This window comes from Lynx canadensis, chromosome B1, assembly GCF_007474595.2.
Source record: "Lynx canadensis isolate LIC74 chromosome B1, mLynCan4.pri.v2, whole genome shotgun sequence".
NCBI classification, from domain to species: domain Eukaryota; kingdom Metazoa; phylum Chordata; class Mammalia; order Carnivora; family Felidae; genus Lynx; species Lynx canadensis.
This window is the reverse complement of record NC_044306.2, coordinates 87,899,835-87,908,902: the sequence shown is the minus strand read 5'-3', so window position 1 is coordinate 87,908,902 and position 9,068 is coordinate 87,899,835. Positions and strand designations below refer to the sequence as shown.

General features: G+C 40.9%; 1 pseudogene; it reads left to right on the top strand.

The window, feature by feature from the left end:
* The first annotated feature begins 317 nt into the window (after positions 1–317).
* LOC115513004 lies at positions 318–8,413 on the top strand (annotated as a pseudogene).
* Positions 8,414–9,068: the final 655 nt, after the last annotated feature.

Here is a 9,068-nt window from a genome sequence, read left to right as displayed (position 1 = left end):
AACAAGAAAATTAAATTCAAGAGCTTGATAAAATGTCCAAATACAACCTTGGGTTGTCATTAATTCTACTGTGAAGACTGTCTATCTACACACAGACTAACGACTACCATCCCTAGAAATAGATACAATGTGTTTTTGAAATAATGGCTGGCTGTGAAAACAGATGTAAGAGTTTTTATGTGGGTTCTCAGACATAAGTGCAGGCTTGGGAAATACCAGATAGCTGAGATGGTGATGAAAATGGGGACTTTCCAATCCCTTCTTAAAAGCCCCTGTGCAGACCTAAAGTACTTGGCTGGAGGTTCAAGTGGAATAACATGAATGCAGCTTTGATAGAGCTTGCTGACCATGCTGATTCCTCTGCGGTGTCCAGGAACTCTTATAAAGAAGGATGTATAGAAAGTGATCCTTAAATCCCACCTCAGATGCTCAGTATTTTTTAAAAAGACTGAATGAACCTCTTCCTAAAGAAAGAATATCTCTGTAAGAATGCCCTACATCTCAGAACCTGGCATCCCTCCCTAAAATGGGCACACCACCAGAAACACAATCTCATTTCACAGAAGGGACAGAAAAGTGTGCAGTCCAGTCTTTTGTGGTAACCAGGAAGACATAAAAACATAAGTAATTCTGAACTTGTCCCACGGGGAAGACACTTTGGAGCCCTAGTTAGAATAGGTTGTTTAGATGTGAGCCCACTCTTCTCCTGAAGTTAATGAAGCTCATTTGGGAAGAGGGAAAGAGGGAAGAGATAAAAAGTTTTTACAGTCACCAAGATCTGTGGCAGGGCTATTTGGTGATGCTTTCCATGGCTTGAGACTCAGTAAATCAGACAGGCAGATCCTGCTTCTATGAGAGTGAGTGCTCAGGTATCAGAGGCCAACTTGGTAGATCTTATGAACTGATAGGATTCTACCTGAGAGTGAAAGATAATACAGAAGGCCTAACTCGTAGGGATAGAGATACATTGTCTTCCACAAGCTTGTCAGAGAAGCCCTTTCTGAGAAGGTAGCATTTAGGATAAGAAGTCAGCCTTGCAAATAGCAAACGGGAAGAGCAACCCAGACAGTTGAAACAGTGCAAGGTAGGATTCAAGGTCAAAAGGAGCACGACATATTTGAGGTATGAATAGAAGTCCATTGAGTGGGAACGTGGTGAGAGAGCAAATGGCTCAAAGGAGTTAGGGAGGTAAGTTAAAAGTCGAGCAAAAAAAAAGAATAAATGAGCAAATAAATGTGCGATTACTATAAAGCATATTTGCATTCCACTTATCAGTCAAATTTGGGAAGAAAGGATCCTCTAAGCACAAAGTGAGTAGCGACTGTTTTATACAGAAAAGGAAGGCAAAAATCAATCCTCAGAACCTGCAGAAATAAAAGAATTTAAAGTCTTGGAGAAAGCCAACACCAACGTGAGAAGTAGATACAGGGCTTCGCAGTAAGGAAGATACCCTTCTCCCCACCTTTCAAGAAAGCTGATGAAGAAGAAATTTCCCCCCAAGGTTCCCACACTGGGAAAGCACCAGTACAAAGAAAAGCCCCCTTGTTTCTTTCCATGGACAGTGGAAAGTTTCTGCTTTGTTTTTGCTTTTGTGTTTGTGTGTGTGTGTGTGTGTGTGTGTGTGTGTGTATTTTAGTGAGATAAAAGCTATTTACTGACACTGAGTAAAACATATACAAAGAATTCTGAGGAACAAGCTGAAAACTTTCCCTTGCTTATTTTCTCACACAGAGACCCATATTGCCCTGAAGGCAGGATGTACCAGTTTTCCTTTCTGGAAAAGCAAACAGGCAGTGAGCTTCACTGAGAGAGCAGATTTTGTCCTTAAAGACCTGCAGGGCAGAGATCCTTCTAGTGAGTGGTAGTAGGTATAGTTGCCCCCAGTGCCAAGACAGACAGGGCCAGCTAAGGGAATCGAGGGCACAGAATAGTGTCCGTAAAACTTCAAGAAGACCATGGCTCAAAACATGTTAAGGGATATCCTGTGTGCTTAGGATTTTCTTACCAGGGAAAGAACACCCCTTAATTGGCTTTTGAGAGACAGTAGTCATTCCCACTGACAATAAGTAAGTATGACAGAGTCATAGTGAGAAGAATTATTTAGATAACTATGACCATAACTGTCAATTTCTAGACTAAGTAGAATTTAGTCTTCAAAAAAGAGATCTTTCAATCATGAAATTTTGGAACTGGAAGATAACTGGAAGTACAAGTCATTAATCTCCCTATTTTTCAAATTAGGAAAATGAAACAGAGACAAAGCAGGTGATTTAAAGACAGCTATAACAGGTGCAAGGTCTATGAGTTTCATGTGCTCTCCCCTCATTCTTCTTACTGCTCCCAAGGGCGGTATAAACAAGACTCCTAAGACCTCCAAAGAGTGTAAAGGGAGTCCAAGCACAGCATGCCTATTTGTGAATTTAATCAGTGGAAGTTTTCATCTATTTACTTCTTGCAAGAGAAAAACTGGGGCAAGAGTATGCTTAACATCTCCTTCTTTGAGAGTACATAGCCGTGTGTACATGTTGCCTATGGAAGTCTACCATAGCTAGCTCAGTGTACTTGGAGCAGAAGCGATCATTGATCAGAGGTGAAAATGAGTAAGACTCTGGACTCAGAGACATAGGTTTGCAACAATGCTTTGCCAACAAAACGTACTTCAGAGAAAGTAGTTGTTCATTTTTAATTAAATCACCCTTTTATTTGAAGGGCAAATACATCCGTTTTTTAAGTATAGAGAGTAAAAGAAAATTTTAAAATATAAAGAGCTTATAAAGGGGCAATAATTCAGAAATAATTACCAGGATCAGTAATTTTAAGAGTTTGGGACTCTGCATATTTCTGATGTCAAATTTTCAAAGTGAATTTTAGAACCCCTGTATCTCAGAGCGTATTTAATACCTTTGCAAATAATCAGCTCTTGTTTTTATTTGTATTTCACTATCAAGAACATGCTTTTCTCCCTTGAAGGTGCAATTAAAAACAATGATAATGATAATAACGTATGAACTGCTGTTTTAGATAGTGTGATCTCTTAAAAATGTTATCATCTCTCTGACTCACCCTATTCCATTTCAATCTATAGTTCTGTAAGCAACAAAATGATGTGGTAGGCAGAATAATGGACCCCCAAGAGACTTCTAGGTCCTAATCCTCAGCACTTGTGACTATGTTACTTTACATGGCAAAGGGGAATTACCTGTGCAGATGGAATTAAGGTTGTTGATCAGCTGACTTCAAAATAGAGGGATTGAGGCACCTGGGTGGCTCAGTCGGTTGAGCATCCAACTTCGGCAGGGGGCGGTCATGATCTCACTCACAGTTTGTGAGTTTGAGCCCTGTAAATCGGGCTCTGTGCTGACAGCTCAGAGCCTGGAGCCTGCTTCGGATTCTGTATCTCCCTCTTTCTCTGCCCCTCCCCCCACTCATGCTCTGTCTCTCTCTCTCTCTCTCTCTCTCTCTCTCTCAAAAATAAATAAGCATTAAAAAAGTTTTTAAAAATAAAATGGGGGGGGTTATTCTGGATCATCCAGAAGGGCCCAATTAATCACAAGGGGTCTTTAAATGTGGAAGAGGGAAGCAGAAGAGTCAAGTGTCAGAATTACACAGTGTGAAAAAGACCTGCATAGCCATTGCCAGCTTTGAAGACAGAAGGGGCCCGAGCCAAGCAATGTCGGGCGTTGTCTCCAAGAGCCTCCAGAAAGGAACTCAGCCCTGACCTCATCTTGATTGTAGCCCAGTGTGACCTACATTGGACTTGTGACCTCTAGAGGTCCAAACAATGAGACTAAGATGATAAACTTGTATTGTTTTAAGCTACCAAGTATGGTAATTTGTTACAGCAGTCACAGAAAACTAATATACGTGACAAGGGAATATAAAATCACCCAGGTTTGCAAACAATATTAAGTAAGTTAGAGTTAAGAAAAATAATTTAATTTGGAAATTAACTTCTCCACAATTTCATGCCACACTTTCCAAAAGGAAATTAACAAATTCAGCTTCTAAAAGAACATGAAAGCAGTGTTGTTTGCACAGAATATACAACTTGTTTAATGTTATTTTACCCTAACCATATTCTCTATTCTTCATTATGATTATTCCTTTTAAACTTCTGAACTGTCTATTATAAATTTAAAAATAAAACTAATCTGTACCATTTGAGTTAAGTATTCTAATCAATCACTCAATATTTGTTGAGTTCTCTCTGCGCAGCTGTTCTCAGAGGATTTACTGTTTATGTTAAGAGATTAGTTTTTATTTTTTAACATAAAAAGAGTGGTACAATAAAAGTAGGAATTTTACAAATGAATTTTACAAATTCCATTAGATGGAATGATTTGAGAATATTCTAATAAATATTCATGGCACTATTAACAAAAAGGTATTTTTATTCAAGACTTTAAGGAGTAGTATAAAGCTTAGTCTGAGATAGATCTGCAAACTTTCAAAAACCAGCAATACAACAATGGCTCTTTTAAACATGTGATATAAATATCAGTGCTTAATTTTTAGAAAAATAGTTTGATTTACATTTGTATTATAAAATAATGAATATCAATCATTATTAATAAACACATATGACTCTATTTGAATAGTCTTATCCTTAAAAGAGAAAACTTAGCATTACCACATACTACAAAATGTCTGATTACTTGGACATTTTTGCCTTCACATATGTTGTGTTTATTATCGCTATCCTTTATATTAATAGCTTGGCATATGTTCTTATTAACATTTTTGTATGTTAACATAAACTAATCAATGTGTGTTCCTAAGTATCAGAGGGTGTTATTGTTGTTTTTACAAAAGTATGAACTTTCACTATACAAATGAGTCTTTTCTTGAGTCTGTTTTCCTTTTACTAATGTTTCACGGATGTCAGTATTGTCACTAGCCGCATAACATTCCATAGTTTGGACAGTAACACAGCATAATTTCTTCAACATTTCTCTATTGAGGAATATTTTAGATTGTTTTCAATTTTTATCACAGAACACAATGTCGATTCACATGTCTTTTTTGTATACACAAAATATTTACGGCTTATGTTTTTCAGATAGATTCTACAAAACACACTGCTGTGTTACATGTATACTCTTAATTTTAATAGGGGCGCCTGGGTGGCTCAGTCAGTTAGGCATACGACTTTGGTTCAGGTCATGATCTTACGGTTCGAGGGTTCAAGCCCTGCATAAGGCTCTGTGCTGAGAGCTGAGAGCCTGGAACCTGCTTCAGATTCTGTGTCTCCCTCTCTCTCTGACCCTCCCTTGCTCGTTCTCTCTCTCTCTCAAAATAAAAAGCATTAAAAATGTTTAATTTTAATAGATATTACAGATTAAATTCAAGAGTCAGATTACATTCCAAGAGTTGTGGCAATTTGACTCACAGACAGTACATGAAAAAATGCATCTTTTTACCATCTAAATAACTGGATGTTTCAATCTTCTGATTATCAACAAACTTATGGTTGAAAATGGAATCTCATGGATCTTTTAATTGAATTTCACTCAAATTAAGCATCTCTTCCTATATTTCTTTTCCATTTGCATTTCTATTTCTGTGGAGGCCTGATTTTGTCTTTTGTTCCATTTTTGTACTGAATAGCTTTTCCTTTCATTTCATTCTTAATTGGTAGGAGCTTTAATATTTAAAGATATTTGTACTTATTCTACCATATGTCTTATAAATATTTTCTCTCAAATAATTTTTATATTTTGATGTTTTATTGTGTCTTTTTCCACATAGAAAATTTTAATTTTTATATAAAAAAATGTGTCATTTTTTTTTACTTCTGAGGCACCACTGTAATTTTTTATTGAGAGGAAAGTAGTAATTAAGCACTTTGCATTAGTCCTACTAGTTTTACATTCATTTCTTAATTCACTAAATTCAATATTAAAAATATTCTGAAACTTGCTTACGTACCAAACTCTCTAACATTATAGTTTACCAAAAATTATTTTCAAAACAAAGTAATTCCTAAATTTAAAAATTCCTAATTTAAAAATTCCTAATAATTTTTTAAATGACATACATGTATAGAATTTGAATTTAGAGAAGATTATCATCTTGATTGTTGATAATTGATATTTGCTGAGTTAGTAGCAGTGTCACTGTCTAAACTGCTCCCTAGAACATTCAGAATATTCTGTCATTATCAATATGAAATGTTTCACCTTTAAAATAAGACACAATAAACACATGTATCCATGTGTTTGTCTGTAAACAAATGAATAAATATAGAGATAGATTAATAGCTTGGAGCCAGGTAAATTAGCAGGGATGGTAGGGATAATATGTGAGAAAAATTCAGTTTAGTGTAAAATTTTGCCATATTCTGTTACCTGAATCTTCCTAAATCTATCTGTCTCCTTTATGGTAGTATGAAGGTCTGAACACCATTACATGAGAGATTAGGAATTGGCATCATTCTGAAAACCCATTATACCGCTGTATCTCATTCAGTTGAATAGAATGCAAAAGGTCAGCCTGGCATTCACATTCTCTTTTCTCCAAGGAAAATCCACTGATTTCAGAATTCTCATCAATCAGCTCTAGAAGCTGAGCAGAGCTTTTGACATCTTTGTGAAACAAAAGGGGATAAGTCTTGGACTTAAAAGTCCTGGGAGTACGCGGCTACCTGAAGGACGGCACCATTCTCCTAGTCTGCCCTGGGGTGTGACCTGGAAGCCACGGAGGTGCTGGTCCTGGCTGGATACCGCGTGCAGAAGGAGAACAAGCTGAGTCTGGCACCCCCGGGGACCTGGTCTGGCAGGTGTGCAAAGGGCCCGCTCCGGGCTGGCTGCCTGGAGAGCAGAAGGATCTTGTGGCCTCTTCCCCTGAGCGCTTGGGCAGGAGATCCCAGAGACTCAGCCCAGCACCAGGGAGGTACCCTCACTCTGCATACAGCTGAGGTTGCCCGGCCAAATCTCGAGGTCCCCAATGATGCTGCAAAGTGAACTTCGACTACAACCTGGAGCAGGCAGATGAGCTAAAGCTGCAAATTGAGGAGATGGTGGAAGTGATAAAGGGGAATGGGGGTGACTGGTGGCTGGGGAATAAGAACAAGCAGCTGGCAGCCTTCCCATCCAACTTTGTGGAGCTGCTGGACAGTGGGCTCCTAAGCCTCAGGAACCCAGACATGCCTTCAGTCAGCGCTGGTCTCCAGTAGGCCTCCCAAGCTGAGCAGCTGACCTATGACAGCCCTCTAGACTACCTGCAGACAGTCTTCTGCGCTGAGATCTACAGGGTCCTGTCCAACTACCAGCCTGAGGCCCCGGAGTAGTTCGTGCTGTGGAAGAAAGATGAGGTAAAAGTACTGAGGAAGACCATGGAGGTTAAGGAAAGTGGTATCTCGGGAATCAGCTCCTACTAAGGAATCAAAGAAGATGCTACTCAGAACAGCCCTCCCTACAGTCAAGAAGCTGGTGACAGCCCCCCACTGGGCACAGCACAGCCAAACCATCTGAGACACCCAGTGGAGCCAGTTAGGAGTGCCCATCCCAGACTCAGGCTCCACTGGCAGCTTCCTCAGGGGGGAGGTCCAGACCACCCCGGCAGAAAGGGATTGAAAGCCCAGGCTTCCGAGCAGTGCTCTGCAACCAATCACGAGAAAGGGCAGAGCAGCCTAGCAAAGGCCCCTTCTGTGAATAAAACCCCCACCCCAGAGAAGACTCTGTCTCCAGATAAGGCCCCCACCCCAGAGGAAACCCTGACTCCAGATAGGGTCCCCATCTCAGAGGAGGCCCTAACTCTGGAGTTCAAGGTTCTAGCCCCAAACAACCCCACCCTGGAGGAGAGCCTGACTGGACAAGTGCCCCCAGCTCAGACAGTGTCATTTCTGGGGATGAGGCCCCTGTCCCAGAAGTCCCACCTGAGGATGAAGCCCCTAGCCTAAAGATGGCCCTTCTTGGTGACAAGACCTCCACCCTAGAAAAGGTCTCAACCCCTGAGCAGGTGAGCAGGAGGAGAGCAGGTGCTCTCTGAAGAGACCTTCACCAGAGACAACACTCAGTTCCATCACTTCTTTCTGGAGCAAGCCCTGCCAAAGTTCAAGTCTCTTGTAGCCAATAAGACTCAATCCCAAGAAGTCCACATGCCAGAGGAGCCCCACCTCTGCATGATGATGCACCATCTCCATCAGAGGGACAGCCCCCCCTTCCAGTCTAAATCCAATCCAGGGTCCATGCCTGCCCTTGAGAAGGTTACAACCCTCCTCTCCAAGGCACCTGGGAGCATGAGGCTACCTCGAAAGAGGCTGTACTCCCCAAAGAGGAAGTGCCCCAGAGAGAGCAGGTATCCTACTCGAAAGAATCCTCATCCCATCAAGTCAACTCCAGACCTCGAAGACACTCCCACCCTACTTTCCTTGGTCCCGCAAAATCTCAGGGACAGCGAACGTGATAGGTGATATAATGAGGCTACAGGATGAGATGCAGTCTTTAAGGAAGTGTGGGAGCAGACAGGGAGTACAGCTAGAGAGGAAGCTGGCCGACATCTGGGAGGAGCTGAAGACCGAGAAGTAGAAGCTCCAGCTGCTGGAGGTGCAGATGAAGCAGGGGACTCAGGAGTTCAGGATCCAGGGCTCCATCCATGCACAGATGCAGAGGCCATGAGGATGGGGCAGGGAGGGACTAAGGCAGGACTCTGGGGGGGTCACATTCCGGCCACCTCCGTCCTTGCACACAACTTTGAGAAATGCAAAAACCTGCCTTGTACGTGGAGGGAAAAAAAAAAGACAGGAAGTAAAAAGAAAAGATTTTAAAACAAAAGGTCCCAGTAAAATCTCTCAAGCTCTAGATTAGGAACCTACAAGCTATGGTTTAAAAGAGTAAACAGGAAACGTGCCAGCCCTCATAAGGGCTGCAGCTACCTTCAAATGAAATAAGCATGTTTAAATAATCTAGCAGGATTCTTATCCACCTGACAGAAGTCAAGGTAAATCATCTCTGAGTAAAGATAATTGTGCCTTAAGCATCAAATTATTTTTACAGATTTTCACACCAATATCCAATTCTCAATCACAAATAAGCACATGAAGAGATGGATTAACTTGATGAAAAACA